We start from the raw sequence: 14802 nt of genomic DNA on the forward strand, positions 1-14802 counted from the left end.
CTTCTGACTAGAGCTAATGTACCTTTCTTTCTTCATTTATCCTATGGTGGGAAGTACTTGTTTGCTTCCCCAGCTGGAGTTCTGATCCACACACAGCAACTCAAGTCACTTGAAGCTGGGAGAGGTTGTCCAGTTCCTTCTTTGGCCACATGAAAGTCTGTGACTTTATTTCCAGTGTCACAATGTCCACAAAGCAAGCTAGTCCCTCACCCCAGTGTATTAGTGGTTGTGCCTACTACGGCAAAACTGTCATAACCAAACCATGCATGTCTGTAGCTGAGAAGTGCCAAGTAGGTATTTTTACCACCATTTGACCTTTTAAATCAGAAATCAGAGCAATGGTATATTTAACATTTTGGTGGGATCTGTCACTGAGTCTGAAGAATAGCTGCTCTCTGGAATAGCCACTCCACCTACCAGTACCATATTGCCCTAAATCAGTCACCTTAGGTAGCCAGCATTCAGTTGGTAGGTAACACATGGGCACATGGGGGCCAGGCACCAGAATCGGATCTCCACAGAGCTGTAATTTCCATGACTCACATTATTTAATAGCAACTCACCATCAGGGGAACCCGGAGTTACTAAATAACAGCAGCTTCCCATAGATCAGAAAGAAATCTTGTCATTTTAGAGCACAGCATGTTTCACTTTACAGAAATTTAAACAGCAACATGATTCTTGCAAGACCACTGCTGTGGCAATACATGCATCCTCCCTGCCTCCATTTACCCCCTTCCGGTCCCTGTTCACCTGTTTTTGAGGAAGAGGATAGTGTTGGCAAAGACAGCTTTGTTTTCTTTACAATATCCTCATTATTCTTTTAGAAAATCCCTTCATTTCCTGGATAAATTAAGAAATTATTTAGATACTTAGGGTAACAAAAATGCAAGGCCATAGGAACCTGAGAAAGGCTGGGGGGCGGGTAGAAAAATTTGACATAATGGAAGTACTGGTGCAGATTTTTGGGTTTACGTTAGAGGAATTCCACTTTCCACTTCCCTCATAAACATCATGTCTCATGATGCTTCCCTCCCACTCTTAAACTCTGCACTGGCATTTGCTTAGCCGTTCCCTGGCACTAATACAAGTTTCCATAGCAAAGGATGTTAAATGAGACTGCAATCACAAACTTGAGGAACTACTAAGGACTGAAAGACAACTAAACCAGACATGAAGCAGCACAAAAATGCAAAATAACACTGGAATATCCCTGCTGGGAACTCCCTGTTAGCATTGAGAGATTCTGGGAAAAGTTTCCCTTTAGAAATCCTGCCTTAAGAAAAGCATCCAGAAGTCTATGAGCCACAATTTAAAATCGCAGACTAGATCTGAAGTCCAAAACTGTGACTGGATCAGAAGAGATGCTCTCTATGTAAATATAAAATCCATCTAAAATCTTGTGAAAAATTAGGATAATGTGATAAAACTTAAAAATCTATGACACTTTCCCAGCAGAGCTTTAAGTGGAGCACTGAAACCATTGGCCACCAGAGCTCAAGCTAGCATTGGCTGGCATGATTCATGGACTTCAGTATAAAGAAGGCTTCAGAAATGAATGAAAGCTCTATTGACAACTCTTAATGCCCCTTAAAAGGGCTTCTGTGTAAGAGACCCCCACATATATTAGTAGGAGCACATCATCCAAAGCCAAGTTTAACCCTAATGGCAGCACAAAGAAGACATTCCTTCCACAGGGAGATAACACAGTGATGTCTCCTTGAGTGCCTGAGTAATTTTCAATCCAAACTGGCAAGGGGGAGAAAAAAAATTCTGGCTTTAAAAAAATTTTAGACAAGTAGCAGGTCTCATGCTTCTTACTGGATGGGGTGTCTGATCACTGAGAGCTACTGTGTAGTTTGTAGGGGTGTATATACCTCCTCTCCATGTGTATTGCAAATACCAGGGCTTGTGCTAGTCTCTATGCCATTCATGTTTAGCAGGGAAATCCGAGTCATAAGGAGCAAAACAGGTCTAAAGAGATCATGGGGATGGTCGCAGTGGACGAGGCATTCCAGTTTTAAACAGGGGTAGTGGTAATATGACAAGCTGGTAGAGGGCTGTACCCTCACATTTGTCTCTTACATGAGACTGCTCCATTCCTGGCTGCACCTCAGCCCCCTCCATCATGGTCCTTGGGCTGTTGGGTGCCATTTCAAGCTGGCTCCCACCAAAACCAGCAGTCTCACCCTGTCCCTTGCACCCACTGCAGTGTTCCCCAAGCCCCTCGGCTGAGTCAATTCAGTGTGCAGGACCACCAGCCCAACTTTTCTCCCTCCCCAGCAGGTAAGCTTTGTGTCAGCTAAGCCATCTCACTGTGTAGTGCTAGAAGTGGCACACAGGGTTAGAGGGGCTGCACAACCAGCTTTGGGGAAAGAAGCTGGCTGGCACAGGGGAACCATTTTTTCACCTCCAGCATCTTGCAGGACCTCACTCTTCAGCACAGCAATGATGTCTCTAAACGATTGCCAGCCAAGTGCTCTTGCTGGGCCATTTCTGGTCAGCAAACCCCCAGGGGCTAAAGCCCTGCAGTCCTGCTCACACCCTGTAGTCCTGCTTAGACCCTGCATTTACCATGGCTCAGGATATCCATGCTACATGGCCTGCATGGAAGTGGATCATAAAGACTGCTATAAAGAAGGGATCAAAAAAACCCCAAACCAAACACTTTGGGTTCAACTGCAACAGCCAAGTTTAAGAGACAGTTGCTGAACTGTCACAGGGTAGGGCAAACCCTAGGGCAGGCAACAGAACATGGCCAAACCTGCCCTTTCTGCCCTAAAACGGCCAGGGACTGCTTGCTGAAGCAGCACAGACAGGTTCCAACCAGGGCCACGTGCTCCTGGTGACAGGCGGTGATGCCTGCTCCAGAAAATACACAGCTACATTGGGCCAAGAAATGAGCAAAGGATGGACTTTCACAGTCCAAAAGCTGGTGCCAGCAACCCCCTTGCACTGAAGGCTGTGAATTGATCCCAAATAGCTGCCCAGATTCGCCCTTCTCACCTGCAGTATGATCAGAGAGACAAAAAATCACCATACAGAGATTGCTACTCGTTCCTGTCATCTAGCACTCTCTCTCAGCAAGAAACACATTACCTCATTCAGGAAAGCAAGAATACTAATTCATTAATTTGCAACTTTTTAGTGCTAATGGTACATTTATGTGCCCCTGAGTCAAGTGAAGTGCAGTACACTTTTACATTAGCACTAATAACAGTTGCCCATCCAGCTCCCCTGTGTAACTACAAGATGCAGAATTAATCTGAATTTTCCCTTTGAAAATACAATTTTGTGTCCTGTAAGCCTTTAAAATTACACATAAGGTTCCATCTTCCCAAAACCAAGGACAGGCATACAACTGCCTCCCAGTAACACATCCTGCTTCTGTAGTGCTCCAATTCCTTCCTCAAAGGCCTAGCACACTTTAAATTAAGACATAACACCACCCCCACTAAATTAAAAAAAAAAAAAAAAGATGACATATTGTTTACATGGTCTCTTGCCCATTAATCTTTTAGGTTGTACGTGCTGTTTTCTTTCAAATATGGTTCAAGACAGTCATTTTACTTTCCTGCCAAGAAATAACTGACCACTGATTCATTATACTGAATGCCAAAAAGAAGAGCAATCCATAATGATGTAATCTAATAGCTATTTTCTAAAACACATTTAAACACAATTTTTGGACAAAATTAAGCCCAGAATAGGCTCTAGACAATGTACTGCATACCTCCAGGAATGGTATTATATTTCTGGAGGTAACACAGCTTCTGAATTATTGTAGTCATTAGCCTTGACAAACTATAGAAGTTCACACGCTAAAGGCCAGCACAAACTTTAAGCAGGTCTGCATCTATAGGTACTGGACAGACTTGGGAAAGATATGGACAGGGAGGGTAAGACTCATATGACTGATTTTAATCAACACTTAGACTTTCATATTGATTTCTTAGTAGCACAGAAAGTCAGGTTCACTGACCATGATGCTCTTTAGCTCTTTCTCTGCCCTGTACCCTCATGATAGATAGCATCAGAAGTGGGCAAGTATCTTGTCTGCTTGTAGCCCTCGCACATCGCATGCTGCAAGGGGTGTTTTCAGAGCACAGAACTGTCCTTGCAGCTGCCTTGTGTCTAGAGAAAGGCCAGAAGGGTTGCTTGCTGGTGGAACAGCATGCGAGCTGCCTGGGAGCCAGCTGGTAATCTGTTGCCATTTGGGTTCTTCCTTCCTCCCACTACTGGGCTCGTCAGACTTGGTAGTCACAAATCCACAGGCTCTGCCTTAGGTCTTCCTGCAGCAGATGCCAACAGGCGAGATTGTCATCCTATGAGTATTTGGTTGGAAGGGACCCCTGGAAGTCTCTATTCCAACCTCCTGCTCAGAAGAGGATGATTGCCAGGGCTAAATCAGGTCAGCTGCGGCTTTGCCTGGCAGATATTTGAACTCCCTCCAAGGATGGAGGTTCCCCCAAGCCCTCTGGTGATCTGTCCCAGGCCTGTACGTTTCCTTATCAGGAAGTTTCTCCCCAGCATCCAACCTGAACCTCCCAAGCCACAATTTGTGACCTTTGCTTCTTGTTACACCATCTGCCACCACCAAGAAGAGTGTTGCTCTGTCATCTTTTCAACTGCCCTTGAAGAGGTTGGAGGCTACTATTACATTGTCCTTTTGCCTTGTGGTCATGCCAGGACTTGGTTGCTGGCACCAATGATCAGACATTCTTCACAAAGGAGGTCACCAACAACATCCTGCTGGATGCTTGTGAGCACTTGGCACCTTTCAGCTGGAGTCGCCAGTATTTGCAAACAAGCCACGTAGCATCCACGCAAATGGATGCGTGTAGACAGAGCCAAGCAATCACGTGCCTTGAGTCAGGGTGCCAAGGGCAAGGTCCTGTGCCAGGAATCTCTTGGCAGCTGCCTATTCAGTTCCTTTGCATCCCTCACGGAGGGGAGGGGTGGGAGATAGTACTTCTTTGAGCTAAGAGGTTCATCAAGCATCATCATGTAAACAATAAAATATAAAGCCTGTGATGAAGACAAGAAGCATCACTGAAGGATGTCTCTTTCCAGGACGAGGTCAGCTCAGGCATATTCACAGAAATCTTGTGCAAGGACATGCTGAAGGAGACCACTGTGGAGCTAAGCCCAAACAAGCATCATGGGGCAAAGGTCCACTGTTTGAGAAATACTCATGGAAGAAGGAGTGAGAGCATTATTCCCCATATGGGTGTGGACACCACCACTCAATACTCCCCAGTTTTAGTGACAAAGCTCATGGGGTGCCCTTCTTGAGAGGGAAGGAGGAGTGTGCAAGTGTGCAGGCAGGAACCAATGGGAGAGATGGGATGTGAAAGGTAGGACATCAGCAGCACCATGGAGAAGAGGTTTCAGCAGCATACTCACCTACCTGGCAGGTGAAAGGTGTCTTGTTCGGAAAGCGGCTGCCACAGCAAAACCTTCCTCGAAAAGTGAATGTGCCCAACAACACTGTGTCATGGTTGCCTTAGTGCAGACACATCACCTCCTCTGAGGGCAGCCAACAGCTATCAGAACTAGCATTGCCTTTTAGACATGGCTGGAGCACGCTGACCCACATGACTTTAATCCTGTGCTTGAAGCTGTGCGCAGCCTCAAGGAGAAGGGATCAGCCGGGCCCTACAAAAGGCCAGGCCCTCTTCTGTGCCTCCAGAGGCCAGGAAGAAGGAGCTGATAGAAATCAAACATGCCCTAAGAGATGCAAGACAGGAGTCTTGCAGCACAGCAGAACACAGGCTGAATGTCGCTCACACCAAGGCTACCACAGGCACACAGCACAGCTTAGGTCTTCAGCCACCTCCCAGTGCAGAAGGGCGAAGGGGACCAGAAGCAGGCAGCACGAGCATCTCAAATTAGGGAAGAAATGGAGGACAACTAGATTAAATGGTAGAATATTCAATACAGCAAGGGGAAAGGGAACAGCAGCAATATTTAAAATAAAAGAGTAAAATAGATAACTGAAGGTGGGCAGCCTACCACCCATGACTCAGCACCTAAGATCTTCAGGCTTTTCTTTGAAAGCCATTGGTCTTTTAGGACAAAATCCCAGCAGCAAGGAGCTAAAGCCGCTCCCAAGCCCAAGACTATTTATAAACACTGATTAACTTCTTAAGAAAGCTGTATGCGGCCTCCCTTCTCTGGTAGGAACCTACCTCCCCTAACCAAAGCAGGTACTAAAGGCAGGGCCACAATTCATTAAACCTTTCCAGTCTTGGTATTCTTTGAATGCCAACTGGACAGCATGCCTTATTTACACATTCCTGCAGAAAAAGAAGAGAAATACTTGGTGTATCCTCGACAAAAAAGGGTTTTAATAGGATTCAGAAAGGTGTAAACAAATTCCCTATTGAGGATTGGGCTGCATTTTAGGGAGAAGTCAGATCCCAAGAGTGTAATTCCTGCCTCCCAGGAAGGAGTCGCCTCAGACTTCCAAGAAAACATTGGGCTGTGATTTGCACAGAAGGAACTTTATGCATTTTTCTGTGAAGTGACCTAGAAAAGGATGTGAGGCTCCACTAGTAGAGTGTTTAAGCTGTCGCTTATCTATGGAGTGACTTAAACAAGGATGTGATGCTCAGCTGCCAGATAATAGTTTGCTTCAGTGATTTAGTGATTCATAGTCATTCAAACAGAGCTGCTTGCCTGGCGAGTCAACATTTCACAGAATTTGGGTACAGGATGTGACTCCCAACCACATTGCTGAAGCTGTTTATGAAAAGGAAGAGATTCTTACAAGACTGTAGTTAACCTGATACACTAGTTTTAAAAATATGTCTTTTGTGCCCTTCCAACTGCAATAATCCGAACTGCACTTTGCCAGCTGAGAGTATGATGATGTAATGCTGAGGAGTGGGCAAACGATGGGATGGTTTGACTGCACTACTGTGATCTTGGTAAAGTAATTTCATGACCTTGTGCCTCAGATTCCTGCTTGTGAAATAGGAGTGAACTAAAATGTCCTTTCTCCCACAGTGCAGTTATTGTGCCTGTTCATACAGCTAACTTTTCAAGACAGGGGCAGTGCCAAGCAAAACACAGCCCTTAAAGAACAGTAACACAATAATCAATGTCCTGCATTCATTGGCATTGGTTTGCAAAAGTGATTTGGTGGTTATACATAGCTGTGGGCCCAAGGCAAGAATCTTAGAGGGCCTTGGGTTTTCAGAGATGTGGAGAAATCTGCTTTCATATGACGAAATTACAGGTGGTCAATAAGATAAATCTATATTTTATTTCCCAAACAAAAAGATTAAATAAAATCCTGAAGTGTCTTATATTCAGGACTGGGAAAATAAATGAAGGCAAAAGGTATTAATCTAAGAGACATATGATTAAAACAAATCTAGGAAGGACAAAAGTTAAAAACCCAGAGACGGTTACAGTCTCATTAAAGAGATAATGAGTTATTATCAGGATGCTTCTGTAAACCCAGTGCATTTTCCACAAGGTGCAAAGTAACTGTCCCCCAGGAGTACAGCTCTTACAAGTAACACTGAGCAAAGGTATTGAGCTCTGCTCCCATGTGCTGGGCACTGGCTCGGTCCCACCACACGGTTCAGCCAGACTGGTGCTACTCAGAGCTGCCTCCTGGCTAAACAGCACAGCCCATGCCACCCACCACACGCCCTGAGCTGAGCTCAGCCAAAACCCAAGTGCTTGTCTGGAGCAAGAAGGGCTTCTTCCTCTTCTAACTCCCGTGTGTTCATGAACAAGTAATTATGTTTACCTTGGAAACTACTTCCATATTTCTTGTGCGTTCACTAATTTCATCTAGGTTGCTAATTTAAGTGCTGTGGATCACATGGGAGAACCGGTAATACGGATGCTAAAAGATCCATTACTGGTTGATGTCAGTTTCCCCCCAATTTCCACTTAAGCAACACTTTAAACTAGGTCAGAGCATTAATTAACTTTTGTATGAAATCTCTCCTCAGCCCATCCTGTCTCCCATTGGCTAGTTAATTAAAATCAGCACCAATATTAGGCTGCTACTTTGCAGCAAAAAACCCTGCTATTAACTATCCTTTGGAGGAATAAATTAATTATGGGTGACTATGTCTTAATGCTCAGCTGCTCTCCTGTAGGTAGAAGACAGAATCCTCTCTGTCCTGCTTGGGTTTCCTGAAGGTAACTGGGTCACAGGAACACATGCCTTGGCTTCACCCTTTGCTGTACTCCAGCTTGACAAATCGTTGTGGAAGATAAATCTCCTTAAAACAGAGGCTAGTTTCGTTTCTTCCAGCTTTCTTCTTGAAAACTGGCTCCCTGAGCACCTTACAAGGACAGGGCTGACCCTGGAAAAGTTTGAATTCATGTTTGCAGTGAGCTGGGCTTTGCGTTCATGGAGCAGTAGGCGAGATTCATCTATCTTTACTTGAAATGCCTACTGTGTAGGCTCCTGGGTCTGAGTAAACTGAGCAGATTTTCAGTCAGTGGAGGGCAACAAGCGTGTCTGACTTGCTGCTTACTACCTCCTGAGGGAAACACCTAAACAATTCAGAATTACCCTGTTTTAGAAATCCTTTCTCCTCCCTTGATGACGAGAGGATGGTAAAGAAGATGCTTGGCTGCAGATGGATATTATGTGCAGTGGAACAAATTTTACCCTTAAAAGCAGCCCCTTCTTCCTGGGTAAAATGATGTTTGTGCCCTGTGTTGGCCCTGGGAGAAGCATGGCAAGATCACTGCCTGCCTGAGGGTCTTTTTGCCTGTGAGGTGTAAAATATCTACGTGGCTTCAGGAAGCTGTACCTGAATTCTTGCTGTATTCTATGTGATTAAGCTGTATTCTTGGTCAAGGGAACAGCCACAGCTTCTCTGAATACACAAGAAGACAATATTATTAGTGGCTTGAACTGCACTGACCTGGGTCTGGCTGCTCCAATTCTTCTCCTAAAGTTGGCCAGCCAGGCTGCCACTCCTCCCTTGCTGTGCAAGGATGAGAAGAAAATCAGCTGCAGCTGTTTCCCGGTACAGAGAGACCATGCTTTTTGAAGTCACCCACCATGACAAGAAAATCTCTTTATGAATATAGCTGCCTTTGTTTTGTATGGCAGGAACACAAAAAGAGGCGTTGCTGAGTTTATGTCTGTGGGCTTAAATTTGGCATCTGAACCCTTTCCAGAGCTTTGAAAAAATCTAAGAAAATACAAGATACTATCACAATTTTAGATGTTAACTGCTCACAGCTGAACTCCAAAGATGTGCGGACAGACAACAAAAGCAAACAAAGGCTTTGGGGTCTGCTGGTTTTGTCTTGTTTCCCTCCCCATTGTGTAAACTTTAGCCATTTCAGCCTCTGCCTTCAGCTAATTCCTTCCCCACTGTGTATTGTATATCTGGCTGCCAGCCCTGTAACTACCTATGCAAATAACCAAATGAGCTGAGTTGTTTGCTGGGAAAAGATCTCCCTGTAACTGTAGTTTCTTCCAGTCTAGCAATTGTGCAGGCCACTCTGGTAACTGTGTCAGAAGGTAGTTACTTCCAGCAACATGGCCCTGTGGCAAGGCTTGTATAAGGCAGCACAAATTGTTGATGCTGGTTCTAGTACATGTTAGAAGCAGAGGGAGTTTTGCCAGTGAGCTCAATGGGAACAGGACTGAGGTTTTGACGAAAAATAAACAGAATCGTTTAACTGACCATGAGATTTTGAGCATTCCTCAAAGTGGTCCTTCCCAAGTTTGCAGTCTTTCACTGGCACTTCAGCTCAGGGCAAGAGAAGCATATGGTGGTTTTTTTTTAAACCTATCCCTAACTCGTTTTTGTTATCTGGCAGGCAAAATTTCAGACCTTTTCTTGATAAGCTTCCGGAAACCAAGGCATGGTTTCTCATGAGGATTGCAGGCTCCTCTGCAGGTGTACCCCAGATGCCTATTGCTTACAGGTATTATCACACCAAGTTAACACCCATGGGACCTTGCCAGTGTTGAATTACCAACTTCTGTGCAGCAATACTTAGGTAAGAATCCGCTTCCTGTTTTGGGATAGGTCTGTGCCACTCAACTGGCAAAACAGTGTTGCTGCTGACTGGTTCTTTAGAAGTATGCCTATAAAATGTCACTTATTTCCTTACCGGTGAATTTAAAAGGTGAAAAAGGCATTTCATGCTTTGGATGTATGAAGAAGAACTGAAGAGATCAAACAGGATAACTTAAAAGGTGGTAAACTCAGAAACACCAAGGCAAGCAGATAGGCTGAACTGGAGATTAAAAGGACAGATGTATTGGAGGTTCTTCTCTAGATGGCCATCAGCACGGTTTCCCTGCAGCTGAAGGAACTCACCTGTGTTGCACCAGAAAACTCCTGGCATTTGAAGGTGCGCATTTTGTGCTGACAATACACTTGAGTCCTAGAATCAGCTACCGTTTTCTCAGTTCTTCACGTATATCTGTTACTGGCAGCATTCAAAGGAATATGCCTTCATGCAGCAGCTCTGGACTGACCACCACAAATTTGCAATCAAATCCAACATTTTTGTCCTTACTAAGACCTTCCCACTGGTAACTGAAGTCCTAATGCAAACATTAGTCTTCTTCCTTCCTTCTTTTCCTCTCTACAGAAAATTGCTGGCAGTTTTTATGAGTTTGTATAAATACAATCTCCTTAAGCAGAAAGAAGACGGTATTTTTAAACCATATTCTTAAAAAGCAGTTCCTTAGGAAAATCTGCAGCATTGCTGCACAGCAGAGATCTGCTTGGGGTGAAATAGTGCTCAGTACTAGGACTTCAACCCATGTGGGCCATTAGGTAGTGGTAGGTCTTTGCAGCGGCTGCCTGTAAGTCTCTGTGAAACAGTGGAGACACCCAGCTGCCTGCTGTCACATCACTGGAGACATCACTGCCTACAGCTCATATTCTGGTTGCTTTTCTTAAGCCCACAGAGCACAGTGGCCAGGATGCTGCTCTCACGTGCTGGCCCAGCACAGCTGGAGCCACAGAGTCCAAGAGCTGGATTCAAGTTCTGAGATTTCTAGGAGGGGTCTAATGAGATTTACTGAGCTTTCTGCGTTCTAAAAGCTGCCTAAGTTGCCATCCCAGCTTTCTTTTTACATTTCAATGTTTGTGTACTTTTCTCTGAGGAGCAGGCTGTTTTGTTTGTCTACACCCTTGCTCTACAGGAGCAAAGGCATCCAAGGGGTGCAGGTGGCCTGACTGTGGGGTGAAAAGAGTGAAAATATGATGAAAAGAGTGAAGCTACTATTAAGGTCCATAAAGGTACACTCCTCTATGGTGCCATCACAGCAAACAATATGCATGTTTAATATTGAGAGGAAGGGGCATGATATGCGCTATGGTATGTGCTGTGACGCAGCACTGGGATTTGAAATGATCGCATCTTGCTCCTGGATGAAAAGCAGAACACATTCCCCTGGTGAGCCAGGCATTTCATTTGCATTTCTTTGTCTATTGAGCAAATATATAACATGGAATCTGAGACAAGTGCTTTCTTTTTCCAGTGATTTTTACAAAATTCTCCTTACATTACAAACTCAAAATTTTCTTTACGTTACAAACTCAAAAGTTGTTCACCACTTTGACAAATGAGTAAGAAAACGCACATTTTGGATTGAGAGACTTGTCTTAGGATTTTTTTTTAACTTGTCCAGGAAAATCGCTTCTTCAATTTGAAGAATATTCTGCCTATGCCCTGTGGTCTTCCCTTATCAGCCAGACTTCATAACCATCCTTATCTAAGATACTGTTGTTGTTATGTTAGATAACTTAGAAATGCAAAATATGATGTGGCATTATGTCTGGAAAAATAATAAAGCCAAGCCTATTTACTGCAGTATGAAAATGATTGAAGACAAATATAGCTCCTTCCAAACTCTCAGCTCTCCCAAACTCTTCAACTGTTTCCCAACTTTATCTGCCTTTGTGCAAGATTTGATCACACCACAGGACATAGAAGACACAAAGATTAGACACTTTAGAAAGAAAAAACAGTTATAAACCACTGATTATCCTAGGGCTTGCTCTTCTAACACAATTGCAAGGCAACGGCTGATGCAAGCAATGATAACTACTTCCTCTTGCCTTTTGAATACAGGCAATTGCCGTAGACGTGATACCTCACTGTTCATAAAGTAGTTCATGTTTATCTGTTTGCACACTGAGATATGAAGCACCCAAACGTCTGAAAATAGAGTTAAGATCTAACTATTGTTAGATTTCTATTTTCTAAATTAATCATCAATAACATAGCTTATGCTAGTGTTAAATTTAGACACAGCCATTTCTGGCATCCTTCTTGTGTTCTGGAAAAGACACGGTCATTTAGGTCTACCTGCTTTTCCAGATGTAGCCCATTCTTGTGGTGTCCAAGCCACATTCTGAAATTAATTACATCATCTTTGCCAGAAGATATTACTCCTGAACTAATTTCTCTGTCTCTCTAGAACCAGTACCACCTGCCCAAGTAACTGCATAAAAAGTGGGAGTTGGTGGAGCAGGGCTCCACTCCATATCTCCCACATGTTCTCACTTCCTAAACACATCCTCTGCTGACATTGTGGGCACAGATGGGAAAAGTAACACTTCCCTGACTTAACAAACCAGCGGGGGGTTTCTTCTGCAAAGGGAAACCTGCACCAGCTGGCCCTGAGATCACACAGTCAGAGGGGTTCAAATGGGAAGGGACTTCTGGGGGTCATCTGGGCCAACACCCCTGCTCAAGCAGGGCCACCTAAAGCTGCTTACCCAGGGCCATGTCTAGCACTGCTCACGACAGATGGAGAACGGCTGCTTCAACCTGTACAAACATTGGAGGGAGTCCAAGGTGCCAAATAATCTGGCACATTTCAGCCTGATTACACTGATTTCCTTCATCTCCCTTTCCACATCTTCTCTGCTCAAGCTGCTTTCCTCTTGGGCGCAGCTGGCACAGCACAGGCACAACAGTTACCCTGTGGGGAAGAGGACAAAGAAATGGGTAGCATGTTGTGGAGATGACAGAGCCGAAGGCTTTGCCCCTGATGTGTGTGTGAGGTATGTGAGGCTCAAGGGAAGGCTTTGTCTTTTGCCACTGGAGCAGGTCACACTCGGTTCCTGCTGATCAAGCCTGACGCAGTTAGGGCCTTTGTCTGAAGTCAGCGATCAGAAGGCATTGTAACCCTCAGCATTCAATCATTTTGCAAACCCTGGCATCAAAGGAATATATTTGCCTGACACTTCTGCACCTTACCCTGGCATTACGCATGTGACACCAGCCCTCTGCGGTATTGATCAAATTATTTGAAACTGCTGATGGAAAAACTGAGACTTCACCCCTTGAATCGCTTCCTGGGAAAAGGTTCAGAAGATGCTTTATGGGCCCAGGCTTTCTGGCAGAAGAGTTATTCACCCATGGAGGACTCCCCTGGAGAAGAGGGCTGCAGGACTCGCCCCAACACTCCTCCACAGGAAACACAGGAAAGCAGAAAAATGGCTCCATATTTTGCTGTCCCATGTGTCACTGCTCTTCCCTTCCCAATACAGTGTCTGCTCTGCTTGCGGTATTAAGGAGGGAGGGTGCCTGTGGATAAACGACACCCCTGTGTGAACAAACACGGGCCACAGAGTGATAAGCGTGACTGCCCTGGAAACTGCTATGCCCTAGGAATGAAGGTCCTGGATTCAGCAAAACACGATAAACATACTAATTTTGAAGTGCATAAGTGCTTACATTGGCCTTGTAGGATTTACTGACCTGGAGAGGAGGGATTTACTGACCTGGGGACGAGGACAGGGTCCTCTCTCCCATGACAACTGTGGGTACTGTCTCCATGATGTTCCCAACCCTTATCCTCCAGGAAAGAGGCGTTCAATGTAGAAGTCACTACCAGGTCTCAAGAGGATGAGAGACCACAGTATTAAAGCCTAAACTAAAGCACACTGAAGTCAACACCTGCTCATTGATGGCTATAGATGCTGGATCAGGACTTTAGCAAATAACTAATTACTTCTTGAGTTCGGGACAGCTGTGTGGAGTACTTGTAGGAGACTTGTACACATGCTTTCCAGTTAATTTATTCACACAAACAATCCTCCATTGTGCAAACAGTCCTATTAAACAGAAGCATTACAATACAATTAAGGGCTAGAAGATTAAGCCCTGAAATAAGATGCAGAGTAAACAAAGTATGATATTGCAGCTATGAATTAATGTCTAGCAACAGGCAGACAATGAATTCAGGATGGCCGTGAGTTACATGGCTTCGCTGTCTCCTGAGCTTATGAGCAAAACTGTTCTCAGTTCAAAGCTATGGTTCTGTTTTTAAACATAGCTACTGTCCAAAAGTTATGGCTGAGGTTGTAATCTATCTGTGATGAGGCAAATAAAGGTGACAATGGCATAGGGAGCATAAAGTTTTGGCAGGAGCTTAGTGTGCAAGTTGCTCTCCCTGCTATCTTGTCAGCTAGCACCAATTTTACTTTTTATTTTTTAATGTGCTTAATTTCTTTTTGCCCAGTTCCCTAAGCAAGTTGAGGTTTACATGGCTCGGTTGTGTGTTTATATTTTTCTGCTTTCCAGTACATTCTGAATCCATCCATTGGTTCTGGACTATATTGACAAAGTGGCAAGGGCCTTTGGGATCTGTGTTGGAAGCCTTGCAGAAGACATTTTGTTTGAGGAGCTGGTGACCACGAGCAGACCATGCCTGCCCTGCCAAGCTTTGTGCTCAGGGCTTGAGCAGCTCATACATTAGAATGAGCAGCTGCTGCGAGGGAACCTGCTGGAGTGCCCAGGGCCAGCCTGGGCTGTGCACTGGTGGGCATTATGACA

The 14802-nt window shown here is 44.6% G+C and overlaps 1 protein-coding gene across 7 annotated transcripts in view; it reads right to left on the reverse strand.

The window, feature by feature from the left end:
- The window catches only part of CHGB (chromogranin B), a 112065-nt gene that overhangs the window by 86075 nt on the left and 11188 nt on the right, over nt 1–14802 (reverse strand). The window lies entirely within an intron of this gene.

This window comes from Falco cherrug, chromosome 6 (genome assembly GCF_023634085.1).
Source record: "Falco cherrug isolate bFalChe1 chromosome 6, bFalChe1.pri, whole genome shotgun sequence".
Lineage (NCBI taxonomy): Eukaryota > Metazoa > Chordata > Aves > Falconiformes > Falconidae > Falco > Falco cherrug.